Here is a 16156-nt window from a genome sequence, read left to right as displayed (position 1 = left end):
AGAGCAATTTCTCCCCCCCGCCCCGGGGCTCCGGGCCCCTGCTGAAAACCGTATGCGTCGGGTCAGCACCAGGGTGCTGACGACAAGGTCATTGTCTCCTGGTAAAGACGCTAATCCATTTTGCGTGGCCTCTTGCCTGGTTGCTTGCAGTTTGCACACTTTGTTTTGCCCTTTGCAAATATTTCTTAAGATAAATTTCAGGCCCACCAAATGCACGGAAGATGAGGAATTCAGAGTTTCCTGTGACTCATCAGTCCGATGTTAAGGCTTATGAAACAAAAGCCAACATACTATCTAGCATTGTTGATATCCACATTTGAGCCTTTTTAGTACTGGAATGTCATACCATTCTTTAGAGTATCAGTGACTTTTGTAAATAAGCCATCTAATATTTATCCCCTAAAGTATGAACTGTGGAGGTTTTAAAAAATTGCTTTTGTTGTTGTTTTCCACCGTGAGAAATGGAAGACTTGACTTTATTGTTCTTTTGTGGGATTTTCTTGAAGTCCACTTCCAGTAATAAATACCCAGGTATCCACATATGTGCTGATTTTCTGGTAAGAGAAGTGATGTTTATTTTTAAAAAGAAAGGATGAATTGAAAACCCAAACTTTGTTTTACATGTCTCTTGAGACATACGTATTTCACTTTCTGGGAGCCCTAATGCTTTGGAACTACAACTCTGAAAAGGAATAAAAAGCTGACATTCTTTTGAGAATTCGCTATGAAATAAAGGACGGGTGCAAGTCGCCCTGATTAAGTACTTTGAACAGATGATAAACTGATTTTTTTAAAGCTTGACTTTAGTTTCGAAATAGGCCTTTTATATATTATGAACTTCAAGAACAATATAATGAACAGTAGCATAAATTTCTCAGGAATCATCATAATCAAAATACCTCTTTTATATATTTTTCCCCCTTGGAATATCAGTCTTTCAACCCATTTATTCTCTAAAATTAAAAATTGTCATTTAAGCCTCCTAATACATATTATAAAACTCATTTCACCTACAATTAGTGTTTGTATCCTAGAGCCATTAGTTTTCATAATTGTGTATTCTATCGTGATACATAGAGACTGTATAAAGAGGGAATATTTTAAAAGTATATTGTCCAAGTCATTCATAATCTCAGGGCTGGTCTCCCTTGAAGAAACAATTAGACAAAAGAAGAAACCACTGTATTATTAAGTTATCATTAAAATATTTAGGAGATCTTTGGTGCAGAAGCCATTTTTTGTGTGATAAGACATTGTTACACAAACAGAAAACTCTAAGGAAAAAAAGTCACCTCTATTTCTACTCGTATCATATTGAGGTGCTCATCTTACTGTTATTAAAATGAATACCTGGAGTCTTTGTAGTTAGTTGTGCTACTACGTTGATGAACAAAAATGTAGAATCCTAAAATAGCATTTAAATGCTGTGTGCAAAGATTCTCCACAGGGAACATTAGATGCATCAGAAGGAAAAAAGAATTCTTGTCGATTAGCTAGGACTTTCAATGGGCAGATCTTCCAAAGATATCCAGCACTAACATGTGTTAGCTTGGGACAAGTTGAACTAGAAAAATAAAAATGAGATAGTTCACTTAACAGCATCCTGTCTTCTTCCTCTCCATTCTCAGCTACTTAGAGGTTAAGTTTGGTAAGAAATGAAAAGTGAAGAGTTACGCTACCCTTCTGGAATGCCAACATAATGAAACCTAGCTAGTGTAAATAATACTGGAGTGTATACATTTTAAGGGCTTCGCAATGAAAAGTTATTGTCCTAATAGCTAACGAACCTAGTTCACTTGTCTATAGCTAAGATGGTAAAGGAGTATTTAGAATTTGTTCATAGTGATAGATGACCAAAGCATGGACAAACAAAACCTTTGAAGAAAAATCGATGAGCTTGGGTTCCTTACCTTAGGAGACGAAGGGACTGAAGATTGCAGGGAGGGTGGCATGGAGTGGGATGGGTTAGGCACATCAGAGCAGGGCACAGAGCCAGAGTGTGAAGGCCATATTAAGCTCTCCCAACTGAAGTAGGGAGCTGAGAAACTGTACTTAAAAAGATGGAGGGCATTATTTCAAAATATCCACCATAGAAGAGGGCGCAGTATAGTTCAGTCTTACAGAAGATCATTCTAGAAATGGAGCTTAGATGACCCGATGGTGGGCAGGGGAAGATCTGGTCCAGCCAGCTCAGACCTGGGAAGAAAATTAGCGCTGTGGCAAAAACTATGACTGCTTTTAGGCCTGCCTAACAAATAACTTTTCCCACCTTCCTCTGGAATGCTGCCCAGTATCTTCCGAAGATATTTAAAGTTTCAGGAGTTCTCATCATTTAATGTGTACCAATTGCCATAAGCCGTGGATATTAGGGCACATGAAGCTTTCACTGTGAAGACCTTAACATTCAAGTGTTCCAGCCTCCTCTTTCACCATGTTTTGGGGTCTGTGTTGTTAGAGTGGGCCCATGGGTGTGGCACTCAGGACCCTGATCCCATGGTCTCTTGACTGCCTCCTGCACAGGTCACCCTCAGTGAACACCAAGATGCCCACATGCCAGGCCTTGTCAAGTAGCCCTATATGCAAAATCTTTTTTGTGTGTGCTTGATTTGCAGTTTAGCATATGAATGAAAATATGAATGCTTGAATGCAGGTAAACAAAATTAAGTAGTTATAGTTACTGTGATTTCAGATTAGATTCTAATCAGAATTTTTAGATAAAACCAGCTCATTTCTGTCTGAGTATTTGTACTTTCTGTTTCCTTTCACCAGAATATTCTCTGAATTTTGCATGGCTTCCTTAAACCATTTAAATCCAATGTAACCTCCTTAGAAAGGCCTTCCTTGATAGATTCATCTAAAATAGCTCTCTAAAGTTCTCCATTCCCTTAGTCTGATTAATTTTTTTTTAAGTCTCAATCTTCACAGAACTTTGCTTTACTTACAATGAGCAAACATCCAGTAGTTCTCCCTGACACTTCAACAACCATTCTCCCACTAGGACCACAAATTCTCACATGGACAGCTGTCTTTTCCCTTGGCAAAGATGACTATAATGTAATGAACAGGAAATATGTGCCAAACAGGCAAAGCTGCCTACTTGAATTATTTTATTTAATTTTCACAACCATAGATATATCATTGCCATACCTATTTAACAGATGAAGAAATTAAAGCAAAAAAACACCAAAACGAAACAAAAAGGCCCAAGGAAACAAACAAAGGTCACACTTTACTAAACTCATAGGGCCAGAATGATCCCAGCACAGTGACCACGAGAATCCTGTGCTGTCATCCACTCTGCCTGTCATTTCCTCCCCACAGCACTTGCACAAACCTTTGAATACTTTCTTTCCTGGAGCTTCTTTGTTTTCTTCCAGACTATCTCTTTTTCTCTTTCTCAGCCTAGACTCCATGGGCTATCACTTCGGCATCTATATTGACTATAAGCTCAAGTGCCGTGGTTTCTTGTGCTTCTGCTACCATCTTCCTCGAAAGCCTTAAATCTTGACCAAGGCAGTAAACTGCCTTCCTTATTCCTATACCCAGCTGGCTGAATGCTGTTGAATAAAATCAGTGTTATCTTTGTCAAAGCAAAGTCACAGTCTTCAAGTGTATCTGTCCCTAATTCTGCCTAGAATTTTCTGTGGCCCTCTCCTATTTTCCATTCTTTTCCCACTTTCCATAAAAAATGAATTCAGATCTGAACTGATTCTCAAACCCTCCACCCGACCAGTGAATGGTCTTACGCAGTTCACTGACACACTAGAGTCCTGCCCTTGGGAGCACACCTTCTCTAAATATGTACATCGGCGGCCACCCTCCCTCATTTTGCTTCATCTCAAGAGAAGAGTTTCCTTCCTTCTCTCCAAGGCTAATTTCTGCTCCTGAGGTTTGAATTTTGCCTCCTGGGGTCTTTGCCATATCAACTATCTTCTTTCTACTCCATCTGCAATCTCTCCCTCTCTATTTGCTCTTCAGCATGTGGGCGTACCCAAGCATCTGTCATTTTACAAATAATTAACAACAGCTCAGTTTCCACAACCCTTCATTTTTCTGAGTTTCCTTAGCTAATGTCTTTTCATCCTTCTGTCCATCATAGGCATGTAAACTCCCTTCTCTTGGTTTCCTTGTGTTCCATCCACTACTAAGCCTATGAACTTGGGCTTGTTTTTTTGGTGCTCCTTTACCAAAGCCATGGTGCTCATGTTTCAGGAGCTTCTTTTAGGCCATTGCTGCCCTCAGGCGCTCCTTTTAGGCCACTGACTTCTGTGGAGGGTTTGGCATGCCTGACCAACCTTAGGTCCCTCCTTTTCTTGGACGGTACTCTCTCTTTCGCTTACCCCTGCATCCCTGGGTTTCTTTTTAGTTACAAATTCCTCTTCCTCTGGTGTTTCTGAAATAATCATTCTCTCCAGAGTCTTCTCAGTTTTCTTCTGTCCTTGCTTTGAATATTCTCTAGATTAGTTAAGCTTCAACCATAGAAGCAGGGCCAGAAGTAGGTGGCCCTGTTAAGAGATCTGGATTTTTGTCTTCCTCAGGGAGCATCAGCTCTGCTCTTAAGGCCCTCCACTGATTGTATCAGGGCCATTCGATTATCAGGGAGATTATCTAGGACACTCTATTCTGCTTAAAATCAGTTGACTAGGGACTTTAAACACATCTACAAAATACCTTCACAGCAGTGCCTAGATGAGTGTGTGAAGATCAAGGGACTGTAGCTTGGCCAAGGTGACATATCAAACTGACCATCACACTCTCTTTCAAGGGTTTCATCCGTTCTTGTGGCCATAACTGTCAGGTACATTCTAACATATCCTAACTGTATGTCTTTTTCTTTCCCAGGTATCCATCCTTATCTTCAGACTCAGCCAGCTTGCTTTTTTTCTGAGTGGCTGGCTCTATGTGATGAACTTTCTATGTGATGATCTGCCTACATTAGCCTGTTGGGTCTGCCATAACAAAGCACCACAGACTGGGTGGCTTAAAAATCAAGAATGTATTGCCTTATAGTTCTGGAGCCCTACAGCCCAAGATCAAGGTTTTGGCAGGGTTCTATCTCTTTCTGCTTGGCTTGCAGAATCTTTCTTCTCTCTGTGTCTTCACACAGTCTTTACTCTGTGTATATCTGGGTCCTGATTTCTTCTTTTATAAAGACATCAGTCATATCAGATTAGTGCCCACCCTCATTTTATCTCTGTATCTACCTCCAAATGCAGTTGGCTCTCCATATCTGTGGTTTCCACATCTGTACCCATGTATTTCTCAGCCACAAATTTAACCAACCTAGAATGGAAAATATTCGCATCTGTACTGAATATGTACAAACTATTTTTTGTTAATTTCTGTACTTTTCTTTATTAATTTCTGTATTTTCTAAACAATATAACAAAGTTTATACAGCATTTATATGGCATCAGGTATTATAAGTAACCTAGAGATGATTTTAAATATACAGGAAGTTGTACATAGGTTATATATAAGTACTATAACATTTTATATCAGGGACCTGAGCATCCATGAATTTTGGTATCCAAAGGAGGTTCCAGAACCAGCACCCCTAGTATGCCAAGGGACGGATTTACAGTCATGTTCTGAAGTACTGGAGGGTTAGGAATGCCAAATATGAATTTGAAGGAGACACAGTTAAACCTATAATGCTGTCCGTCCTCTTTCTGTTCTCCTGAAGAGAACATTCTCCTGAAACTTCAATTTTCACAATAATTATGTATATATATATTCTTTTGTGTTTAAGTTAAAGAAAAGCTTTATTCCTGTAAATATGTACTTCTTTGTAAATTCATTGCAAGGATAAATAAGAAGAATGTATAAAGAAAAAAACAAGATTCAGAAAATTCTTTGATCCTTGGTCTTAAGTTTTGCTTTTTCTTTTTTCATTAGTTTTAAGTAATTTGTTTCTATCACAATAAAGACCTCTAGGTCTCAATCCCCCTGTGAGTAAAAGACTTTTGCTTTTCTAGAGTACAGGCTTGGCAGAGTTGTGCCGTGGTTCAAGCCTGTAATCTCAGCACTTGGGGAGGTGAAGGTGAGAGGATTGCCTGAGTCCAGGGACTCAAGACCAGCCTGGACAACTTGGTAAGACCAGTTAATCACAAAATTAGCCAGGTGTGGTGGCACACACCAGTAGTTCCAGCTGCTTGGAAGACTGAGGTGGAGTCATTGCCTGAGACCAGCAGGTCAAGGCTGTGGTGACCATGAGCATGCCACTGCCCTCCTGTCTGGGCAACAGAGTGAGACTTCAACTCAAAAAAGAAAAAACAAAAGAAATTTTCCTAAAGGGGTAACTTTATAAGGAGCTTACAGGAAAACATAACCACAAAATACTATGGGAAGGATCACCTTTTCTGAAGTCAAATTTCTTCACCAAAGGCAATCAAGCCACCCAAACTTGCTAGGCACAGAGTTTGGTCCTCATAAAGATACCTGTTTTCTTTCTTGTAAGTAAGAAGAAAGAGCATTTCTTCCCAAGCCATTGAACAGAAGTTCCATGCTTCACGCTGCTGGGCCATTTCAGATTATGGGGCATATAATGACTAATTTAGGTCACCCCTGAGCTAGACTGAACCTCACGATTGAACTTGTCTCAGACTCACCAAAACTGTGGGACTGTGCTGGGATTGGAGAAGCATGGGAAGGAATGGGGTGATGCAATCAGAGCCTCTGCCAAAGTGCCTAGCTCTTTCACCCCAGGTTTCTTCTTTTTTTTTTAAAGGGATTTTTTTGGGTTTTATTTTTATTTATTTCATTTATGTTTTAATATATTTTATTTTAAAGATGTAGGATAAAATTCAGGATTAGGTATACAAGTGGGCATCATACAGGTCAAGTTTGGGTCTCTCTTTGGTCCCTACTTTGCCTGGTTCGAGATCAGGTTCCCTTGTTAATGTTGTGTCCCCATGCCCACCCCTCATCCTAGCAGTACCCTTCTACTGCCATTTCCATTCTTATAGTGTTATGGGGAATGTTCAGGGTCCGCTTATGAGTGCGAACATGTGATACTCTGTTCTTTGTTGCTATGGTAGATCACTGAGTATGATTGACTCTTAATCTATCCAAGTTGCTGCGAAGTCCATATGTTTGTGCTTCTTTATGGTTGTGTAATATTCCATTGTGTATATGTACATTTTTTTATCTCCAGTCTAGCTTCAATGGGCAATATGGTTGGTTCTATGTTTCTGCTATTGTGAACAGTGTTGCAATAAACATGCAGTTATCTTTTTTGCAGAATGCTTGGAGTTCCTCTGGATATATTCCCAGTATGGGGATTGCTGGGTCATATGGAAAGTCAATTTCTAGTAGTTTTAGAAATTGTAAGACTGTTTTCCATAGTGGTTGAACTAATTTGCATTCCCACCAGCAGTGTAGAAGCGTTCCCTTTTCTCCACATCCTCACTAGAATCTGTTGTTGTTTGTTTTATGAATTATGACCATTCTTACTGGGGTTAGGCAGTAGTTCAATGTGTTTTTGATTTGCATTAAGCTGATGACTAGTGAGGCTGAGCACTTTTTCATGTGTCTGTTGGCTACCCTATATCTTCTTTTGAGAAGTGTCTGTTCATGTCTTTTACTCATTTTGTAATAGGGCTTTTTTTTCCTCTTGGCATGTTTGAGTTCCTTGTAGATCCTGGATGTTAGGACTGTGCCAGATATATAGTAGGCAATTATTTTTTCCCATTCTGTGGGCTGTTTCCCCACTCTCTTGATGTTTTACTTGCTTTGCAGAAGCTTTTCAGGTTCATAAGGTCTCACTTTGTTACTGGAAAACAAACCAGAGAGACTGACACCGAGGCTGGTAACAGGAAGCTGCATTTATTTTTGGAACTACAGCATTTGGCCCAGTGAACTCCAATCACAAAGGCTGGGCCCTGATTGCAGTAGGGCCTCAGCTTTTATGTGTTTTACATTGGCTTTGGAGAAAGGGGCTTTTCAAGGTGAAAAGTTTAGTACTTTTTTTAAACAATAGCACGGGCTTGTGGTTTTGGTTGCAGGCACTGAGCGTGGAGTTACAGGAAGGGGCTAATGGTTTTAGCTGTGGATACTGTACATGGTGTTTGCATTAACAAACTGGAACATTTTAATTGTGATATATGTTTTGAAGTTTTTTTTTAAAAGCCCCCTACCAAATTCCCCTCTTTGATGCTTGGCCCTGTTAGGGCGAAAGAGCATCAATTTAATTGAACGTCATTCTATTAAAACGGAGCTGCCGTTTTCCATTCAGCCACGGTTTTAATGAATTTAGAGACAGTCCTAATGAGTAGTGGAGCTATGCAAGGGAGAAGTAAGCATGTTCCTAGGAAGAGGACTCCAGCTCCTATGCACAGGGTGAGTAACGGGTTGGGTTTGTAAAGGAGGCTTAAATTAAAGCAACCAACAACAATGAAGCATTCTATTCATAGCAGGAAGAAGAGTGCTAGTAAAAACTTTTTGCCCTATGTCCAGTCTGCTGGTACGGCTTCTTTTAATTCTGTAGCAAAGACTAAGGTGAAGGTGATAGCGATAGGTAGAGACAAGGAGCAGCAGTACATTCAGAGCTAGTTTTGGAGAATTTATCTGTATTCTAGTTGCGGTCTTCTCAAGCTTCTGCCATGCGTAGATCAGCCATCCTCCAGAGGGTTGAAGCAGGGCTGCAGATTCCTCAAGTTTTGTCCATGTGTTGACTCGTCAGCTCCCGGAGTGACTAGAGCAGGGCTGCAGATCTCTTTTGAACTTTGGGGTGTGCAGTCTGCCCTTTTCCAGATAGTCGGTTTGTGTGGGACTGGCGGGTCAGTCACACACTCCCAGTCTTGAGTGGCTGGTTTAACTCTGCTGTAGTGGATCCAGGGGATCACTTCAGCAACCTTGTCTGCAGTTAGGGTAGACAAAAGGACTGTAAATGGGCCCCTCCAGAGGGGTTTTTGGGTTGAACATTCCATTCGTTTACCATACCGTGTCTCCTGGGTTAAAGGGTGTGCATCTGTGGTTAGACTTATTGACAACCTTTCTCTGACTTGGTAGTGTTCAAGGCTGTACCTAGAGCCTGTAGTTGCTGCCTTAGGGTGATGCTTCCTAATTCCTTTAAGTTCCCTCATGTGTTTCTGACAAGAGGAGGTGGCCTTTTATAGAAGATCTGAAAAGGAGAAAAGCCTGTCTGTTTGGTAGGGCTAGACCTATTTTTAATAAGACCATTGGCAAGAGCTGGTCCCAGCTTAAGGGAGTTTCTTGGCATAGCATACTTAGTTGCAATTTTAACGTCTGATTCATTTGTTCTACTTTACCCAAACTTTGCGACTGGTAGGCTGTGTGCAATTTCCAGGTAATTTTTAGCCATTTGCCAATAACTGTGTTATTTCTGCACAAACGTGGGCCAATTGATTTTTTTCCCAGTTTCTTATTAAAGTAGGGTGGCCCATTAACGTGCTGGTATGGTCCCGGCATCATCTCTGGGTGGCCATTGGGTTAGCCTCTTTCTCGATCCTGGCCTCGACTTCAGCCTTGTCCACATTGGGCAGGTACCTGGTATCTTGAGAAGGCTGCAGCGAGTAAAGTGGCCTTTTTCTTCAGTCTCTGGTCTGCTTCTTGTTGAGTTTCCTGGTCTTGGTTGATGAACACTTTAGCCGCAACTTCCAGCAGCTGGTTGGCGTTCGTTTCTGTGAATCTTAACTTTTGTAGTTTGTGTCAGCTGTCTCCTTGGGTTTGTCCCACAAAGGCTGTATTCACCATTTGTTGATTTTTCAGCTGCCTCTGGGTCGAAGGGAGTGTACAGTTTGAAGGCCTCACAGAGTCTTTCATAGAATTGGGTGGGGCTTTCATCAGATCCTTGAAGCACTTCTGAGATCTTGTTCATGTTCATGGCCTTTTCCCCTTCTTTCTTTATGCCTCCTAAGAGGGCTTCATGGTACTGCTCGAGCATCTGTAACTCCTGGTTACTGTTGGGGGTTTATAGTTAATTTGTCAGCTTCTGCCACCAGAAGGTCTATAGCTGCAAGTGCTTGCAAACAAGTTGGCCAACCTTGAGCGACTGAGTTCAGTTGCTTTGACAAGTATGATATGGGTCTGTGCCATAACACTAACATTTGAGTTAGGATCCCCACCACTATGCCAGAGCCCTCATGCACATCTAAAAAGAAAGGCTTGGTTATGTCTGGGAGCCCCAAGCCAGGCATATCAATGAAAGCCTGCTTAATTTCTTCAAAGACCCTTTGGTGGACTTTTCCCAAAGTAGGGGCTTCTATTCTCCTCCCTTTGTGGCTTTGTAAAGGGGTTTTGCTAAAATAGAGAAGCTAGGTATCCAGATTCTACAGAATTCTACTGCTCTGAGAAAGTCCCAGACTTGATGTCAGGAGGATGAGACTGGGAATTGAGAAGATGGTTTGTTTTCTTTCTGGGCCAAGCTGGCATTCCCCTTGAGATAGGTGGAAGCTGAGATACCTAACCTTCTCCTGGCAGATTTGGACTTTTCTTTGAGACTTTGTATCCAGCCTTCCATAAGAAGGTGAGGAGCTGGTGCGTTCCCTCTGTGCAGTCCTCCCATGTTGGTCCCACCAACAGCAAATCATTCACATATTGGAGCAGAATACAGTCACATTGGTTTGGCTGGGAAGGCTTTTAAATCTGATGCCAAGGTGGTGCCAAAGATGGTTAGAGAATTTTTGAGAAAGGCTGGATTTTGGCATACACATTGTTTGTGGTGGAGCCATGGTGGTGGTCAGAGCCAGAAGTGCAGATGGCAATGGGAGGTGTAAGGCTGTGTACAGTGGAGGAATCCCTTTAGTTTCATCAACCAGGACAGGCTTGTTTGATTTTGGCAGGCGCTTGGAGGGAGCCAAGTGAAGTACCATTATAATTTTGCAATTGTTCTGCCAGCAAGCTTTTAGCCAAGATGGATGAGCAAGAACCACATCTTACGAACAGTCAATGTATGGGAACTGTTCAGGATGGCTGGGACCTGGGTTTCCTATGACAATTCTAAATACCTTAGCAAGTATTCTTCTATTTAGTGACCCTTCTGTGGGCTATCCCATCTCAAAAGAAGGCCAAACTATTTCACAGAATGTTGGGAGCTCTCTCTGAGTCAATTTCACATTATCATCTTCTGAGACAACTTGGTGAAAATTTTTCAACATACATTCAAGGGAGGTGTTCCTACGTTGTGTTCTACCCATCTTCCTCCCACTAAAAGATGCTAGTCACAAACAGAAAGAGGGAAAAGGGGGTAAGAAAAACTGTTGCTTCGTCTGTCTCCAGCCATACTCCTTGCAGAGATATTTCAGACACCTCTTAGCAATAGGAGGGTTGGTATAAACCCCCAACCTGGACCAGCTCTATTAGGGGGCCAGGGACGCCTTCAGCTGTATGAGGTTGCCCATGGCAAAGATCAGGACTCAACATTTGCTTTGGCCTTTTGTCTGGGTTGGAACCCTTCTGCTGTCCATCTCATTTATACACAATATCACAACAACTCCAACCCTCCATCCAGTACCTTGAAGTCTATGGTTTCATCTCAGGACAGTGTTTCCTTCCACTGCCTCTAGCCCTTTCCTCCAGGTTTGAAACTACTAGCAGACTCTGGGAGGTGATCAGGCTCCCCTTCTGTCTCTTAAGGACAGGTTTATTCCATGTAACCCCAGTTCCTACCCTTTTCATCGGGTGTTGCTCCTCACGCTGGTTCCTGTGCCTTACGGGGTTCCATTGTGTTTTCTGGATCCTTGCCCTGGGACTCTGGGAGAGCTTCTCCCCTACAGAGCAATTGGTCTGTTGGTGCCAGGTGAGGTGGCCTCTCCTGTCACCCCAGGGGTCGTATCCCAGTGACAGGGGAGGAGGAACACCTTGTCTCAGAACTCTCCACTTTCCCAGCCAATGCACCAAGAAATGTTGTGGGAAAACAAACCAGAGACCGTGATACCGAGGCTGGTAACAGGAAGATGCGTTTTTTTTTTCTGGAATGTTGATGTTCAGCCCAGTGGACTCCAGTTACAAAGGCTGGGACCCAATCGCAGTCAGGTCTCAGCTTTTATGTGTTTTACACTAACTTTGGGGAAGGGGGTTTTTGAGGTGAAAAGTTTAGTACTTTCTGTAATAATAGCACAAGTTTGTGGTTTTGCTGCAGACACTGAGCATGGCATTACAGGAAGGGGCTTATGGTTTTGGCTGCATATACTGAACACAGTGTTTTGCTTTAGCAAACTGGAAAATTTTAACTGTGATACATGTTTTCAAGCATTTTTTTGAAAGTGCCCTACCACAAGTTGTCTATCTTATCTCTTATGATATGGACACCTGGGGTTTTGATCAGGAATTGGTTGCCTAGTCCAATTTCTGTAAGGGTGTCTTCTGCATTTTCTAAGATTCTTATAGTTTGAAGTTTTACATTTAGGTCTTTGATACATTTAGAGTTGACTTTTGTGTATGGTGATATGTAGGAGTCCTGTTTCAATCTTCTGCATGTGGTCAGCCAGTTTTCCCAGCACCGTTTACTAAGTAGGGTCTCCTCTGCCTAGTGGTTTGGTGTAGGCTTTATTGAAGATGAATTGGTTGAGGAATTGAGGTTTTGGTTCCGGAATCTCTATCCTATTCCATTGGTCCGTATGCCTGTTCTTGTACCATTACCAGGCTGTCTTGATTATTGCATCCTTATAGTAAAGTTTAAAGTCTGGAAGTGTGATACCTCCTGCTTTGTATTTTTGGTTAAGGATTGTTTTGGTTTTTGTGGTCTTTTATGCTTCCAAATGAATTTCTGTATTGTCATCTGCAGGCCTGAGAAGATTAATGTGCATAATTTAATGGGTGCTGCGTTGAATCTGTAGATTGCCTTTGGTAGGATGGACATCTTAACAATGTTGATTCTTCCTATCCAAGAGCATGGAATATTTTTCCATTTGTTTGTGTCTTCTTAACTTTCTTAGACCAGTGTTTCATAGTTTTCACTGTAAGGATTTTTCACTTCTCTGATTAGGAAGATGCTGAGGTATTTCATTTTTTTGTGGCTATTGTGACTAGGATTGTGCTTTTTATTTGATTCTCTGCCTGTTTGTTGTTGGAGTATAAGAATGTTATTGTCTTTTGCACAATTGTTTTGTATCCCAAAACTTTGCCAAAGTCCTTTATCAGTTCAAGGAAGTTTTTGACAGATTCTCTTGAATTTTCAAGTCATAGAATCGTATCACCAGCAAAGAGGGATAACAACTTTTTCTTTTCCTATTTAGATATCCCTGATTTCCTTCTCTGCTCTAATTGCTATTGTTAGAATTTCCAACACAATGTTGAACAGTAAGGGTGAGAGTGGGCAGCCTTGTGTTCCTCCAGTTTTCAGGGGAAATGGTTCCAGTGTCTGTCCATTTAGCAGTATGCTTGCTGTGGGTTTATCGTACATGGTACTTACTATTTTTAGGTGTGTTCCCTCTATGCATAGGTATTCAAGGGATTTTGTCAAGAAGGGATGCTGGATTTTATCAAATACTTTTTCTACGTCTGATGATATAATCATGTGGTTCTTGTTTTTACATCTATTGATGTATTTATTTGCATTTATGGTCTGGTGGAATTTGAACCAGCCCTGCATCCCAAAGATAAAGCCTGCTTTATCAGAGTGGATAATTTTTGAGATGTGTTGTTGCATCTAATTTGCTAGAATCTTGTTGAGAATTTTTATGTCTATGTTTATTAGGGATATTGGCCTGTAGTTCTTTTTGTTGTTGTTGGATCTTTACCCAGTTTGGGTATCAGTATGATGTTAGTTTCATAAAATGATTTGGGGAGAACTCTGTCTTTCTCAATTGCCTGGAATACATTCAATAGGATTGGTATCATTTCCTCCTTGTACATTTTGTAGAATTCTGTTGGAAAGCCATCTAGCCCAGCTCTTTTTTGGGGGGGGGGAGTAATTTTCTTATGATGGAGTCCATTTCCTGGGTTGTTCTTGTTCTATTTAGTGTTTCAATGTCTTCTTGTTTCAACCTTGGGAGGTTGTGTGAAGTCAGAAAGTCCTCGATTTCATTTAGTTTATCAAGTTTGTTTCTATTCAGGTGTGCATAGCAGTCTCTGATAATCTTTTGTATTTCTTTGGAGTCAGTTGTAATTTGATCTCTTGCATCTCGGATTTTGTTTATTTGGGATTTTTCTCACTTTTTCTTGGTCATTTTGACCAGGGGTTCATCAATCTGGTTTATTCTTTCAAAGAACCAGCCTTTTGTTTTGTTGATTTTTTTCTATGATACTTTTGTCTTCTATGTCCCATATTACTTTGGTAACTTGATCTGAATTCTTCTGCTAAAGTTAGTGTTTTGGTGATCTTGTCTTTCCAGCTCCCTTAGGTGATTTGTTAGGCTGTCAACTTGTGATCTCTTCATTTTCTTGATGTGTGTCCATAGAGATATAAATTTGCCTTTTAGAAATGATTTCATGGAATCCCAGAGGTTTTGGTTAGATGTCTCTTGGTTTTCATTTGTTTCCAGGAATCTTTTAACTTCTGTTTTGATTTCTGTGTTGACCCAGTAATTGTTCAGCATCATGCTGTTTAGTGTCCATGTCTTTGTGGGTTTTGGGGGAATATTGTTGGTGTTGATATTTATTTTCATTCTACTGTGATCTGAAAAGGTGCATGGCAGCATTTTGATCTTACGAAATTTGTTATGCTTGATTTATGGCTGTGATTGAGTGTGATTGATCTTGGCATATCTTCTGAGTGTAGTGATGAGTAGAATGTGTATTCTGTGGTTGTTGGGTGAAGTGTTCTGTAGGAATCTATTAAGTCCATTTGGTCAAATGTCAAACTGAGGCTCTGGTTCTCTCTTTTTTTTTTTGTCTCAAAGACCTATCTAAGGTTGTTAGCCAGGTATTTAAATCCCCAGCTATAATAGTGTTAGAGTCAATATCTTTTTTTCAGTTTAGTAGTTGCTTTATAAGTGCTGGTGCTTCTGTATTGGGTGCATATATGTTTCAGGTGGATATTTTTTGTTGATGGATTGATCTTTGTATCATTATGTAGTATCCTTTCTTTTTAAATTTTTGACAGTTTAAATGTTGTTTTGTGTGATATTAAGATTGTAACTCCTGCCTTCTTTTGTGATCCATTCACCTGGAAATTCATTTTCCATCCTTTAATGTTAAGTCTGTTTGCTTTCCTTGTGTTGTGACGAGTTTCCTAGTTGCAACAAATTATTAGTTCATGGTTTTTAATACAGTTTGCCATTTTATGTCTTTTCAGTGGTGCATTTAGTCCCTTCATATTCAGGATGATTATTGAATTGTAATTGTTTATCTGTTCCATGATGTTCTTATATAGTTTTTTCTTTGTTTTCTTTCAACTTTTGCATTTATGTGTGTGTGTGTGTGTGTGTGTGTGTGTGTGTGTGTTTAAGTTTACAGTCACGATGTATTTTCTGTTGATTCTGTGTTCTGCTTTCTTTTTTTTGAAGTGTGTGGTTATTGTTTTGTTCCTTTCTTCTGTGCTTAATACTTTTTTAAAGCATCTCCTATAGAACTGGTCTGGAAGCTGCATAATCTCTTAGGGATTTGATGTCTGGGAAGGATTTTAATTCTCTATCGCTGATGAAGCTGAGCTCAGATGGGTAGGAAATTCTTGGTTGAAATTGTTTATCTTAAAGAACTTTGAATATTGGACTCCAGTTCCTTTTGGTTTGTTTCTGCTGATAGGTCTGCTGCTTTTCTGATTGGTTTTCCCCAGTAGATAGTCTGACCTTTCTCTCTTGCTGCTTTTAGGATTTTTTCTTTTGTACCTACTTTGTGTAGTCAAATTACTATATGTCTAGGGATTGGTCTTGTAATTTGATGTCTTGTGTGGGTTCTTTGTATCTCTTGTGTTTGCCTAGTCATATCTAGTGAGACAGGTAAAGTTTTCTTGGATAAACTCCTGGAATATTTGTTCCAAGGTATTCTCCTTTGACTTTCTTCTTCTGGGATACCAATCAGGCATAAATGTGGCCTCTTGATATAATTGCACATCGCTTGGAGGCTTTGTTCTTTCTTTCTGAGTTTCTTTCTATATTTTTTATAGATTGAATGAATTCCATGTTTTGGTGTTCAGGTTCTGAGATTGTTTCTACTGCTTGAATAATTCTGCTTTCCATTCTTGTCATCTTGTTATTTATTTCCTGGATGAATTTTTTTATGGTCATAATCTCTGCTACAATTTCTTTCAGTG

The 16156-nt window shown here is 40.4% G+C and overlaps 1 protein-coding gene across 1 annotated transcript in view; it reads left to right on the top strand.

Annotated features, from left to right (window-relative positions):
• Positions 1-16156, top strand: part of OPRK1 (opioid receptor kappa 1) — a 44909-nt gene that overhangs the window by 540 nt on the left and 28213 nt on the right. The window lies entirely within an intron of this gene.

Source organism: Carlito syrichta, unplaced genomic scaffold (genome assembly GCF_000164805.1).
Source record: "Carlito syrichta isolate Samal-C Ts95f unplaced genomic scaffold, Tarsius_syrichta-2.0.1 Scaffold286988, whole genome shotgun sequence".
NCBI classification, from domain to species: domain Eukaryota; kingdom Metazoa; phylum Chordata; class Mammalia; order Primates; family Tarsiidae; genus Carlito; species Carlito syrichta.
Note: the sequence above shows the minus strand (reverse complement) of the source record. Positions and strands in the feature narration are given on the sequence as shown.